This window comes from Nasonia vitripennis, chromosome 4, assembly GCF_009193385.2.
Source record: "Nasonia vitripennis strain AsymCx chromosome 4, Nvit_psr_1.1, whole genome shotgun sequence".
Taxonomy (NCBI): Eukaryota; Metazoa; Arthropoda; class Insecta; order Hymenoptera; family Pteromalidae; genus Nasonia; species Nasonia vitripennis.
Window position 1 is genome coordinate 25,728,762 of NC_045760.1, and position 15,082 is coordinate 25,743,843.

The 15,082-nt window shown below is 37.9% G+C and overlaps 1 protein-coding gene and 1 pseudogene across 1 annotated transcript in view; both read left to right on the forward strand.

Annotated features, from left to right (window-relative positions):
• Positions 1-15,082, forward strand: part of LOC103317518 (integrin alpha-9) — a 98,411-nt gene that overhangs the window by 38,631 nt on the left and 44,698 nt on the right. The window lies entirely within an intron of this gene.
• Positions 591-757, forward strand: LOC116417487 (annotated as a pseudogene).

Genomic DNA, 15,082 nt, shown 5'->3' on the forward strand with positions numbered 1-15,082 from the left:
GGACATTGTCGTTCGCGACGATGTCAACCGCCGCGTCACCATCGTCGATGTAGCCGTGCCGTTCGAAAACCGCCTCGAGGCGTTCGACGGCGTTCGTGAGGCCAAGATTGCCAAATATACACCTTTGGCCAGGCAACTCACGGACAGCGGTTACACCGTAACGGTGGAGGCCTTTGTAGTGGGCGCCCTCGGCGCGTGGGACCCGCGAAATGAACGGGTCCTGAGCCTCCTCAGCATTAGTCGTTATTATGCGATACTGATGAGGAGGCTCATGGTTAGTGACACAATTCGCTGGTCCCGGGACATCTACGTGGAACATGTGTCGGGCATTCGGCAGTACCGGGAATAGTGGGGCCATAACACCTAGGCCCCACAGTGTGGCGATGTCCATGTGTGTCGTCCTTATTTATTTATTTATTTGTCCTGTCGAGCTGTTTAATTTATTCATATGTATGTGTTGTGTGTGTCGTCCCTCGTAGCAGTTTTATTCCGTCCAACCAGAGGTCGACCAATATTAAAATAAGCATGGCTTGAAGCAGGCCAAGCGCCGTGTTCACACCCCGTTTTAGGGGAAGTTACTTAACATAAAAATACCTAATTTCCTCTGTTCTTATCAGCTTGATATCTGATACGCTCCTCATTGAGGAGCCAGAATATCGAACTGATTTTTGGAATATGGCGGAGTGTCTGGGGCTTGCTCCGACTCCGCCGCGGGTCGACCTTGCATTGCAGTACCGCAAGGAACGGCCCACACAATTAATTCAAACAAAATCTCCTCTATTTAATACAAAAACAGTATTAAATTTGAAACAACAATATTCTGAAATGTTTCCAGAAAATGTTTCACTGGTATACACGTTAGTCAAAGTTATGTGCGAACACATACTAAATTATAAAACTGGGTCTCATTCACATTTAAATTGTTTTTAATTGTAAACATCGAATGGGTAATTACTGATTCTACAGTTTGTTATACTACCCCATTTCAGGTCTGGACTATGCTTTATTTCTATTTGAGGAAACGCAATGTTACGCGCTCGCTCGCATCATTGCGAATGAGACCCTGTTTAATAATTTAGTGAGTGTTCGCACATTTCAAATGTTGAATAAATTTTTTATAATAATAATATAAATTTATAATAATAAAATATATTTTAAATATTAATATAATAATAAAATAATTTTTCGCAATAAATTGTTATTGAAAGAGAAGTCTGAATCTTTTCTCAATAATTATTTGTGGCCCACCGCATCAAAATAGAATGTGTGATTATGGTGCGTTTGGTGTTCGAAAATTACATTATTTTTTTGCAGCATTGTTTTTTAGTTAGGGAACTTCAAAAACTCTTGCCAGACATTTCTCCTTAAACAGACAAGACGCCTAATTTTCGTAATATCTGCACTTTACAAAGAACTTAGTCGTTTTTCAGTTAGGGAACTTTAAAATAACTCGCCAGAAATTTTGCCTAAAACAAACAATGCGTCATGGTACAAGTTCTAAATCCTCATACACAGGCAAGACAACTGAAACTAAATGCCCCATGATCTCAAAATCAATATGCAAAGCTTCTTATAGACAGATAGAACAAGTAAATCAAAACACCATAATATGACCTCATTGAGTTTGAGTTGTCTTTACTCTGTACACGTTCTATGAGATTATTGGGCTGAATCTTAATCTTAGAACGAATGGAAGAACTCAGAGTGAGTTCCAAAAAAAGGAAAGGGTTGAGTGAGTGAAGGGTTCTTTTTAATTAACACTCACGATTTCGCGGTACACAAAAAGCACTTGCTTTGGCGTAAAAACCCTCACGGTTTAGAGGGAAAAGCCTCAGCAAGTGTAAGCTTTATTGAAAATAAGGAAAGGGAAACTATACAAATAAAAGAAAGAGAACAGTGACTCTAAAAGAGAAAAAACTCAAGTGAAAGAACGCACGCAAACGCAAAGGCGCGAGGTACCTTTTCCGCACGCAGAGAGAGCTCTCTTACCGCAAAGACGAACGCAAAAACCGCCGCTGAAGAGGGCGTTGAGCAGGCCTCGTCGTAGTCCGCCGCTGCTTCCGTCCTGGTCCTGGAGGTCTGAAAGCCGGGCTTGGGGAGCGAAAGGATGGTCCGCAACCGTGCACCAAGCGCGCCCCGACGTCTCGGGGAGCCAGACGCTTGGCACGAGGGCAACAACGGGTGTTGCCGCTGTTCGCTCGCCCCGAAGGAGTCACGTACAACACGTGGACACCTTCGCCAACAAACCTTAAGACTATCGCCTCGAGGCACACTCGCACAAATACACACACGCGAACGACGCGATCGCGAATTTTCCGCTAAACACTACCAACACGGCGCAGAACGAGGTGAACAGTGATAGCTCTGAGAAGAACACGTCACTGGCTCACTGTCAGAAGAAAAAAAATCGAAAAGCGTAAGGAAGCCAAATGTGCGAAGCGCTAGGCAGTCCGAACAGGAATCCGCGCGCGCGGGCCCTTCGCGCGCTCGCAAGCGGGGCCGGCGGCGCGCAACTCGACGAACGCGCGCGCGCTCTCAACGTCGCAAAGGAGAGCGAGCAGCGGCGCGTAATTCAAAAAGCCTAAATTTACACCTACACTACTTGAACGAATAAAACGAACTGAACAGGGCGTTGAGAGATGTTTGTGAATTAGATGTCAGTTAAATGATCATCGGCCTCTTAAATCTCGAGTAACTTATTAGTTTCAGTTAGAGTTTTAATGTTGTAATAACTACAACGGGGTGAAAACACGGCGCTTGGCCTGGTATCAGCCATGCTTATTTAGAGCAGTCGATCTCTGGTTAAGAATGTAAATAAATAAATAAATAAATAGATAAATAAATAAATAAATAAGTATTGGACAAACACCAGCAATATAATAATTTTAGACAAACACAACCACACGTATTGGACGCTACACATTTAGGAGCTTATAAGCAGACATTCACGGCTCGAGATCGCGGTATTGTCTGATGCCGCTTACGTGTTCTACGTAAATGTCTCCAGGTCTGACCCGCGTCTGCGACATCTCTTGTCCATCCCTCGTTGCCACCGTTTGGCAGCATTGAGGGGGAGAACGTCAAGACGGGCGCGGTGGATAAAGCGCCAGTCGCAGAAGCGAGTGAAGCTGCCACTCCGGAGGAAGTGGTTGGATTGTCATCTCCTCCGGGTAACCTCAAAGACCTTGCCATGATCTTTTTTGGCAAGGAGACTCTCCGCATAGTGCCGATTCAGGCAGCGCCGCAGACTCGTGGTGACAAGATGTTTTGTCTGCGGCGAGACTCTTGTTCCGGGGGCATGTGGATCCCCACAGGCCATCAGGAGTACTTCTCCTTCCTGACACCAGTCCCAGCGCAGCCCGAGTTTGGTCTTAATTCTCAGGGCCGCGCTCCGAACCTTGGTCCAGATCAAGATCTCCGGAGAGGAAGCGGGCGATATCGATGTTAGACGCCCGCTTTTTAAGCCTCTCCGAAACGGTCCTCCTCAGTGTGGATCCCGCTATGGTGCTCACGGTGACATCGCTCGAGTACAGCATTTTATAGCTGTGAGCGACCGTGAGCAGATCATAGAGGTCCGCGCTCGCTCGCTGAGAAAGGCTTAGCCAAGATTTTGCAGCTTTTTTGATGATCTTGTCCGCCTCGGTCAAGAAGCCCTTGTCGATATGGGCGCCCTGCATGGTGAAATCAAGCCGGGACAGTAGGAAGGTTCCCACTGCATCCAGCTTCTGCCAGGCCGCCAATAAGGACCGGTCGATGGAGCCGATGTCAGCAAGGAGATCCCGCAAGGTGTTGATTGGGGTCTGCCTGACTTGGTAGCCTGTGGGGATGCCAAGATGTTCGTAGGCCTCCCCGGAAGCAAGGGCACGGACAGGTGTTCCTTGAACGGAGAACTCAGTCGGTCTAACTGCCTCCTCACCTCGTCCCGCTATGTGCAGTGTAGCGCACTTCGCTGGGTTGAAGCTGAGGCCGACCGCCCGAGCTCCCCGTTCTGCTGCAAAAAGCAGCCTCCTCATTCCAGCCAGGGAGTCAGCCAGGATCGCGACATCATCGGCGTAGGCGAGATGGGAAATACGCCTGCCCTCGATCGTGTAGCCCTCCCCCGTCCGTTGTATTTCCCGTAGGACAACTTCCAGGGTAAGGTTGAACACGTCGGGGCTTAATGGGCAAGCCTGTCTGACCCCCGACTGGAGGAGAATAGGGTCGGTAGGTCCCTCCGCCGTGTGGAAGCGGGTGGTCATGCCTGTGTAGAGCGAGGAGATAATATTTCTCGCTTTGCTTGGTAGGCCATGTCCCTCGAGCGCCTGCAGGATAGAGGAGTGGGGCACGGATGTAAAGGCACTGGCACGGATGTAAAGTCCAGCCAGGCCACCACCAACTCCTTTCTCCCGCCTTTTGCCCCCCGAATGGCCTCCTGGAGCACGAAGTTATGTTCATAGCATCCCTTGAACTCCAAGAAGCCCTTCTGGGAGGCACTGTAGCGCCCGTTTGCCACGGCCCACCTTTTTATTCTATCGGCCAGGATCGCGGCAAATAGCTTGGGGACCGTATCTCCCAAGGAGATCGGTCTCCAGTTGGAGATGTCCATGGCGTCGCCTTTCTTGTATATAAGGGTGGTGTTGGACACCCCCCACAAGGCAGGCGTCGCCTCAATGCGCCAGATGCCGTTATAGAGGGCGGCGAGTACATGGGCCCCTGGATCGGCCTTGGCGAGGTTCCTGTAAGTGATTCCGTCCGGCCCAGGTGAGGTGTTGTTCCTCCCCTTGAGCCGTCGAAACACTTCCTCCCTTGTGATAGGGGTACAAAGGGCCTCGCCGCTCGTCGCCGTGGGCTCTTCCCGATCGAAGACATCGGGCCAATCCTCTCCACCGTCTCTGCGGGCAGCCAGCTCCACAAAGTGGGCTGTGATGGTATTCTTGTCGATTTCGCAGGCCATATTAGGACCTGCCAAAATCTTCTGGGCAGCCCGCTTTTTGGATGTTCGGTAGAGACGCTGGAGTTTCTTGGCCTCCTGAATCCGATCTGCCACAGCCATAGGGTCCACTGCGAAAGTACGAACCAAAGCAGTTGAGTAAAAACTGTTATGGTAGACTGTTTCTACACGATTTGTAAAACATTTGTCTAAAAATTAAATGCATACCTCACTATAGTGCATATTAAACCATAATATGAAATATTCAGTATATTACCTCTGAACAGATCTTACACTGACATGTGAATATTTTTATAGAATCACGTCACTGATTATAAATGACACATAGAGATCGACTGTTCTTTGTAATCGAAGATAAGTATAATTTATTTTGTGCTTAGCATACATTTCTAACGTCAATTCCCAATTAAAGCTTTATTGAATTTAAAATATTTCTGATTCTCAAAATAAATTTATAGAGTAACGGACGTTGTGCACAGAGTAATCGAAGTAAAATCAAAGAAATTATTGTACTAATATCAAATGAGAATCAACGCAAAATTATTCACTAATCTTAACGTGTAATGAAACAGTATACAAATTTTTTAACTTTACTCAAGAATAGTAAAATAAGGGCAATTATCACATGACATTTTGCATTTGTGGTGTAACATCCAACGATGCTACAGCGCTTATTTAATATAAATTACACCTTTAGCCTGCACTTTCGTGCAATAGCTGGGTGCTTTGAATGCTTGTAAAAAAAAAAAAGAATAGAAATGAAAAGAAATCTTCTAGAAAATAACCCGGACTTACTCGGATTTAAGTTCTAGATGAGTGAGAGAGGGATAAATGACCCGGTGTTATCGGTTCATTTATCCAAGCGATAGTTTTAGGAACGATTTTAGAGAAGTTAGGACAGTTAATAAATATTTTACTTACTTTTTCTTTCTGCTGTTCACCTGGACCTCGTTGAAGGAAGGTTTTGTCACAAAATAAAAACACTACAAATTCTATTTGATTTTAGGTTATATATTAATAAGACAAAAATGGAAAATATGCGACTTAGCGCAAAAACTAACACTACGCGTACTAAGCGCGTAAAAAAAACTATTCTATCGCGTACAAGCGCGTTTTCTGTCTACCGCGTACGAGCGCGTGATTCTATCTTTTCGCGTACAAACGCGAAACTAACCGTGCTGACTGAGAGCCGGGACCGGAGTGATCTTGAAACTGAAGTTCAGCAGCACGAAGGGCCTAGAATCCTCCCTCCTCGATGTTGTTGGGGTCTCGTTCCGCCTAGATGCCGAAAATTAGCGAGTGAGAGAAGCCGTTATATTTCAGCTTTCCCTCACTTACGCCGATTTTCCGCATCTCTCCTCCTCCTATGTATCGTAGGTCAGGCCCTTCGGTCCGCCTACGCCCTCTCCTCTACAACCGTGGTTCACGCGAATACCGTTGCTAACGCGCACGCCAATTTGTGTCGAATTTTCCAAGCATTCTGTTTATTGTAAATGAAGGTTAAATGAAATTTTATGTGAAATAATCAATGTTAAAATGTTAGTGCTTGTAAAATTCTCTACAAACCGATACCAAATAATTATACTTAAACTTAAAAGTAAAGCCTTTATGCGCATTATTCTTAAGAAAAATTATTATGAATTTATTATTGAATTTACTAATGAAAATTATACATTTTATCTGTCCGCAGCCTCAATATTTAATTTAACTACTTTATTATTCTTAGTATTTAATAAATTTACAATGCATCGTTATAACAATCGTAGCTTCACACCGACCGACTATTATAACTCTGCCAAATAATATACCTTACTGTAACAATCGTAGCTTCACACCGACCGATTATTACAATAAAATATAAGACAGAAATAAACAAATAGACATTTGATCCATTCATAAATTATGCACAAGAAGCGAACTGTATAAATCGAAAAATATACAGTTTAGTGCCAAATAATAAATAAATAGATCGCGTTATCAGTTTGTTGTTTGAAAAATTATAATTATACTACAAGCTGCAAACAAACTATGCATTTATATATAGATATATATACTTATATAGAACTATCCCACCAAATCTATTGCTAAAAGCGAACGTATGCAATTCAAAAAAAAAAATGCATAGTTTATACAATAGCCTGATGTAAAAGAATTCTAAATAAATATTTCGAATTTTAACAAAATAAGTTTTCATACTTTGACAAAAAGCGGAAAATTCCGGGATCAGTACACAGCTGCAAGCGTGCGTACTTTCCGAAACTGTCCCTGCAATAAAAAAGAAATTGTCCGAGCCTCGTAGGCTGTCTTAATTACGGTCGCTCTAGACGCTGCCGATAGCTTGAGCAAACGCAGCTGCTCGTCATAAAATTGCGCTCGGTCCGACGCCCCGAAAATTTTCTCCTGCCGACTAATGCGCAGAAAAACTTTACTATCGCTATTCTAATGCATCCGCTGATGCCTCGCGTCGATGCGCGCAGCTCAAGAGATTTACGATAGGGATATCTGTCCCTCGCTTTCTCTCTTCAGGCCCGCATTTTCGGATCTATTTTGAAAATGCGTCACGTACGCATTTATGCATTTAAAAAAAAATATAAAATTTTAAGATTTTGAAAAAATTGGAAAAATCGCACGACGTGACACCCCTCGCCTAAAATGATTGTTATAAGGAATATAATGACGCAAAAACAATCATACGCTTTAGCTTATTATCTGGTTCGTATTTTCTTTACTTTCTTTTAATTTTTGTGCTCTCGTAATGACGTTTGTATCTAATGACAATATAGGGTTTCTTGACAATGCATCTGCATTGGAATTTAATTTTCCAGGTTTATAAATAATTTCATAATCGTACTCTCCTAGTTTGAATCTCCATTTCTGTACTCTTGTGTTAAGATTTGCGGATTTAAACCAAAGCAATGGCTTATGATCCGTAATAATGTTGAATTTTCTACCTAACACATAAGGTCTAAATGTTGTTACACCGTGTATCATAGCTAAAGCCTCTTTTTCATAAACTTCATAATTTAATTCTGAACCTCTCAATACCCTGGATGTATATGCTATTGGTTTATCTTTGCCTATTTCTCCTTGGGATAAAACACTACCAACTGCATATCCTGAAGCGTCGCAAGTTATATTAAAAATCTTTGTAAAATCAGGAAATTGTAACAGTGGTGCCGAGCAAAGAAGTTCCTTTAGATTATCAAACGCTTGCTGTGCTTTCTCATTCCATTCGAATTTTTCTCCTTTTTGCAGTAATTTGGTCAACGGTTTTGCTATTTTAGCGAAATCTTTTATAAATCTTCTGTAATATCCCGCTAAACCTAAAAATTGACGTATATTTTTCACTGCTTTAGGCGTAGGGAAATGCTTAACAGCCTCTACTTTCTTTGGATCGGGTTGAAGTCCATCTTTGTTAATTTTGTGTCCTAAATAAGTCACTTCTTGTTTTAAAATTTCGCATTTATCTGGTTGTAATTTAAGGTTTGCTTCGCGTAATCTTTCCATAACTTCATTAAAAAGAGTCTCATGTTCTTCTAACGATTTTGCATAAATAACTATATCATCTATATATACATATACTCCTTTTCCAATCAAATCTCCTAGAATTATCATCATGAGGCGTTGATATTCTGCTGCAGCATTACGTAGGCCAAACGGCATCCTAACAAATTCGAAATGTCCTAACTGGTTTGAAAATGCAGTTTTTGCTGCATCTTCTGGATCCATCATGATTTGGTGAAATCCTGAGAAGCAATCTAAGGTTGTAAAATACTTCGCACCTTGTAATTGATCGAAAATATCGGTAATATTTGGAATAGGATACGCATCAGGAATAGTTTTCTCATTTAATGGCCGAAAATCGAGTACTATTCGCCATCTTGGCTTTCCATCTGGTCCTGGTTTTTTTGGTACGACCCACAATGCTGTATTATAAGGTGACTTTGAAGGTCGAATTATTCCTCTTCTTAATAAATCTTTAATCTGAATTTCAATTTCTTCCTTTAATATATGCGGTAATCTATATTGTTTTGTACATACTGGATAGTCATCTATTGTATTAATTTTATGTTTAAGTATATTCGTTCCTTCTAAAATATCACCTTCTAAATACACTCTATCCGCATGTTTTGTTATTAATCTATTTAACTGTTCATATTCCTTAGCATTTAATCCATTAGTATTAATCAAACTTTTAATTTTTGTAATTCTGTCATCTACACTTAAATCTTCATTACTATACTCTTGTTCGTCTTCTAAAACAATTGAAAATATATTTATGTGCTTTCGTGCTAAATCTATAACTTCTGTAGCTTCCTTGTCATCTATATTCTTTATGTTTACGACCAATTTTAATCCCTTTATTTTATCTTTATTCTTTACTTTTCTATTATTAACTTTATCAATCGGTTTTTTACTCTTTGCATAATTTTGTTTACTATTCTTAATTCTTGCTTTATTATTCTTGCTAATTTTTAATTTTTCTTCATTTTCTTTTTGATCCGGTATATTTTCGTTTAATATATTAATTAAATTCACTTCTATAGTATTCCTACGTTCTTCTATTCCTAATTCGTCTAATAAATTCTCGTTAGTCGTTTCGAAGTAAAGTAACTCTCCTAAATTAGAATGTTCATTCATATAATAATCTTCTATTCTATAGCCATCATAAGGATCATACTTGGTTTTTAATGAATCTGAATCTGAGTCTCTAAGTAATAAATCTAGCCTTTTGCCCAAATTCGAGCTTATATCTGTTTCTGAATTAGAAATTGAAATTATGTCTGAATCAGGATCAGGATTTGAATTTAAATCTGAGTCAGAGTTTAAGTCGGAATCTACACTTAAATCTATGTCTAAACCTCTAATTATTTCTTTAATTACATTATCTGACACATCTTTGCGATGATCATCATCATTTTTAATATGTCTCCTTTTTAACGGTGCATATTTTTCTCTAATATTTAAACTCCTTTTACCGAAATTTATTATACTATTGGATTTAACGAAAAAATCTACTCCTAAAATTCCTTCAGCGGGAATTGGAAAATCATTTTTAACAATATGAACCTTATGGTCTATTTCAAAAATTTCTAAAATGGTTGATCCCATAGTGGGAGAAATATTGCCATCAATACCTCTTAAATAAATGATATCATTCCGATCGATTAAATTTTCTTCCGGAAGCATATTTTCTTTAATTAAAGTTCCTTCAGCTCCCGTGTCTATTAAAAATTGCGAAACTTCCATATCCGATGAATAAATATCTATATACGGTAAATTATTTATAATATTTGAATTTTCTAAATTAATAATTATTTCTCGAGTTTCACTTTCTTTCGCTAGTTGTTTAAATTTAAATAAAATACCGTTTACAGAAAAATGATTTGAATCGAAATCTACAATGCATTTATTTTCAAAAAGAAATTGACTACTTAATATGCCCTCAAACGGTGCTTGAAAATCATCGTCTACTACGCAAAACTGAGTTAATTTATTAAAAACTTTAAATTCAACAAATCCTAATGAATTGATAGTGCTTTCCGATATTCCTTTTAATAAAATATTTTTCGAGTTAAAAATCTCAATATTCTCTGGTACCTGACTGATTTTAATTATATTCCTTTGTGCCCCAGAATCTATCATAAATTTAATAAATTGTTCAAAGCTATTATCGTTATAATTTATACTAACATAAGGTATCAAAGAATTTCTAACAACTGTTGACTCTATTTTGTTAACTCTTTCAAAAACTCCTTCTCGTCTTGGTCTAACGCTGAGCGCTTTTTTGATTCGGCTTCCTGTTTCGCGCTCTGCTTCAGGATACCATTGCCGTTTCCCTGATTATGGCTAGTTTGATATTTTTTAACCCTACACTCTTCTTCCGAGTGTCCTAAACGTTTACAATGATTGCAGAATTTATTTGTATTAACCTTACAATTCGCTGCTGTGTGACCTCTAAAATTGCATTTCTGACATTTAGGTAGCTGTTTGGATTCATTTTGACTTGATTCTCGTTGGTTACATTTATTCGCAGGATGTCCTGGTGTATCACATATTTGACAAATCATGATTGGAACTTGACGTTTACAAGTTTTGGCTGTGTGCCCTATCAGTTCACAAATTTGACATTTTTCAAAACTACGCTGGTCTAAACTCCTGCATTTTTTTTGCACTATGACCTATTCTTTCACATAACTGACATTTTTCTTTACTTTGATTTTGATTATTTGGACAATTCCTAGCAATATGACCCGGATTTTTACACAAATAGCAATTAAAACTCGAATTTCCTTTAACATTACATTGTTCCGTCTCATGCCCGTCTTTTTTACAAATTTTACAAAAGCTAATCCTTCTCGTATCTTTAATTTTCGTATTAAATCCATTTCTTAATAATCTTTGCGCTTCAAAAGCTCTTTCGGCTGTTATCGCATTTTTTACTATATCAGTTAAACCTTCAGCTACTTCTAATCTTCTTTCTATTTCGGGCAATAAACCTCTTTTAAAACATTCTACAACATTCGTCTCAACTTCGGTCTTAAAAGCTGCGGACACTGCTCCGTCTAATAATTTTTTTGCGTCAAGGATTCTTTTACCTATCTCTCTTAATCTATTCGCGAATGTTATCACCTTTTCACTTTCTCTCTGATATTCATTACCTAGTTCACCCTGTAATTGATGAATCGATTTTGTCTGTCCAAATATACTTTTTAAAAAATCGCCTAATGCATCTACCGTTTCAAAATTCTGCCCATAAATCGCTTTTCTCGCTTCTCCAACTATTTTGCTTCTAAGAAGTTTTACTAAGTTTTTCACGGATGCTGCCTCTACCATTTCTTTTGCTTCTTCGCAACCTTCTATAAAATAACTTACCGGTATATTACTACCATCGAATTCAGGCACGATCTTAAGCGCATCTTTTAAAGGTACCGTAGCTGCCGCCATTTCGATTTCTGGTTCCTCGTCTAACAAGTCTATACTATTATTTCGCAAATCCTGATTTCGATTGCCTACCTCAACTACAGTTTTATCTCCTGTCAAATCTATAATTTTATCTCCTGTCAAATCTAAGCTTTCTGAATTTAATGTATTATCGTGTGATGTTGCCGAATCAAATGCCTCTGATGTGTCCGACTCAGACGACTCTAGTTCTTGATTTTTAAATTGTTCAAATTTATCTACGTACTCTTTTAACTTAGGATCTTTACTCGCGGAGCTTCTAGTTACACGTTTATCTTCTTCCCTTTTTCCGCTCATAAGCTAAGTTTTATTTGAAATATTATAAAATTTTATATAATGCACACCAAATTTGAATGGTGCTTTTAATCAAAACGAATTTTAAAATATAAAAAATATCAATAATTTATTAATTCAACAAATTGTATTTTTTTGAAATATTAAACAAAATTTTTAAACAAATTATTTCAATACACTCTCATATCCCCCTTGCCTAAGTTTTCACTTATAGGTATCAAAGGTCTAAAAAAAAATATGTTTAAACTTTTATTAACAAATTATTATTTATTATTAACAAATTTAATCGTAAAATAAAATCTTAATATTCATTTAAAATTTTCCTTTTAAAGGTCGTTCATTAAATATTTATTGTTAAAATTCTTTTTATTTAATTATTTAAAGTTAAATTGTTAATAATAATTCGATTATTTATTTATACTCAAATCAAAATTTAAACTATACGTTTATATATAAAATGTCCGTTAAAATACTGTATTTTATTAATTATTTCAATTCATCAACCCCCTTTTCTTTTAATAAATAAACTTCTACTACAAGACAAGATCTTTTCAAAATTTCAAATTCAAATTGCGCGGTAAATTTCGAGTGCATTAGATGGCAGCACTGCAGCGTTTCGAGTTCGACTGCAGCCACTCGATAGTGACGCTATCTCCAAGCCGATGCTACTTAGGCTATGCTTGTATTAGAAGAAAAGCGTCTTTGAAAATTTAGAAATTGATTTATCTAACAATTGGAAAAAATAGGAGACGTTTTTAGTGTATACATACATACACATTTGTCTATTCTAAATCACTCTCAACCATATCGAAATTTCAAAAGACCGTATATTCAAAATATTATTTAATCAAAAAGAAAAATTTTTATTTTTTTTTTTTAAATGAATAATAATATACTTCGATATTGAATAATAATCACTTTAATTTTTTCTTAAATTTCGTATTTAACATAAAACATTCGTTACAATTATCTATTAATTCAAATAAACATTTCTTACAAAATTTATTCTTAACTCTTTTCACCTTTTTTGGAGAAGGTGGCAAAGGTATTTCGCTAACTTGAACTATAACACTTTGAATACTAGCCTCTGACATCGGTGGTGGAGGAGCTGGCATATATACTGCGGCAATAAGCTCTAGCTTTTTCTGCCTCAGTCTATTCTTTTTCCCTTTCCTAGTTCTTTTAATGACTCGATTTTCCATAAATAAAAACAAAGATTTTCCTATCAGTCTAACTTTTTTCGCTTTTAAAATAAATTAACATGCAGATAATTCCTTACTCTTAAACAAACATTCAAAGGCTATGTGTACTGCCCCACGTTGGGCGCCAAGAAAAAGAACATGTAACATCCAACGATGCTACAGCGCTTATTTAATATAAATTACACCTTTAGCCTGCACTTTCGTGCAATAGCTGGGTGCTTTGAATGCTTGTAAAAAAAAAAAAAGAATAGAAATGAAAAGAAATCTTCTAGAAAATAACCCGGACTTACTCGGATTTAAGTTCTAGATGAGTGAGAGAGGGATAAATGACCCGGTGTTATCGGTTCATTTATCCAAGCGATAGTTTTAGGAACGATTTTAGAGAAGTTAGGACAGTTAATAAATATTTTACTTACTTTTTCTTTCTGCTGTTCACCTGGACCTCGTTGAAGGAAGGTTTTGTCACAAAATAAAAACACTACAAATTCTATTTGATTTTAGGTTATATATTAATAAGACAAAAATGGAAAATATGCGACTTAGCGCAAAAACTAACACTACGCGTACTAAGCGCGTAAAAAAAACTATTCTATCGCGTACAAGCGCGTTTTCTGTCTACCGCGTACGAGCGCGTGATTCTATCTTTTCGCGTACAAACGCGAAACTAACCGTGCTGACTGAGAGCCGGGACCGGAGTGATCTTGAAACTGAAGTTCAGCAGCACGAAGGGCCTAGAATCCTCCCTCCTCGATGTTGTTGGGGTCTCGTTCCGCCTAGATGCCGAAAATTAGCGAGTGAGAGAAGCCGTTATATTTCAGCTTTCCCTCACTTACGCCGATTTTCCGCATCTCTCCTCCTCCTATGTATCGTAGGTCAGGCCCTTCGGTCCGCCTACGCCCTCTCCTCTACAACCGTGGTTCACGCGAATACCGTTGCTAACGCGCACGCCAATTTGTGTCGAATTTTCCAAGCATTCTGTTTATTGTAAATGAAGGTTAAATGAAATTTTATGTGAAATAATCAATGTTAAAATGTTAGTGCTTGTAAAATTCTCTACAAACCGATACCAAATAATTATACTTAAACTTAAAAGTAAAGCCTTTATGCGCATTATTCTTAAGAAAAATTATTATGAATTTATTATTGAATTTACTAATGAAAATTATACATTTTATCTGTCCGCAGCCTCAATATTTAATTTAACTACTTTATTATTCTTAGTATTTAATAAATTTACAATGCATCGTTATAACAATCGTAGCTTCACACCGACCGACTATTATAACTCTGCCAAATAATATACCTTACTGTAACAATCGTAGCTTCACACCGACCGATTATTACAATAAAATATAAGACAGAAATAAACAAATAGACATTTGATCCATTCATAAATTATGCACAAGAAGCGAACTGTATAAATCGAAAAATATACAGTTTAGTGCCAAATAATAAATAAATAGATCGCGTTATCAGTTTGTTGTTTGAAAAATTATAATTATACTACAAGCTGCAAACAAACTATGCATTTATATATAGATATATATACTTATATAGAACTATCCCACCAAATCTATTGCTAAAAGCGAACGTATGCAATTCAAAAAAAAAAATGCATAGTTTATACAATAGCCTGATGTAAAAGAATTCTAAATAAATATTTCGAATTTTAACAAAATAAGTTTTCATACTT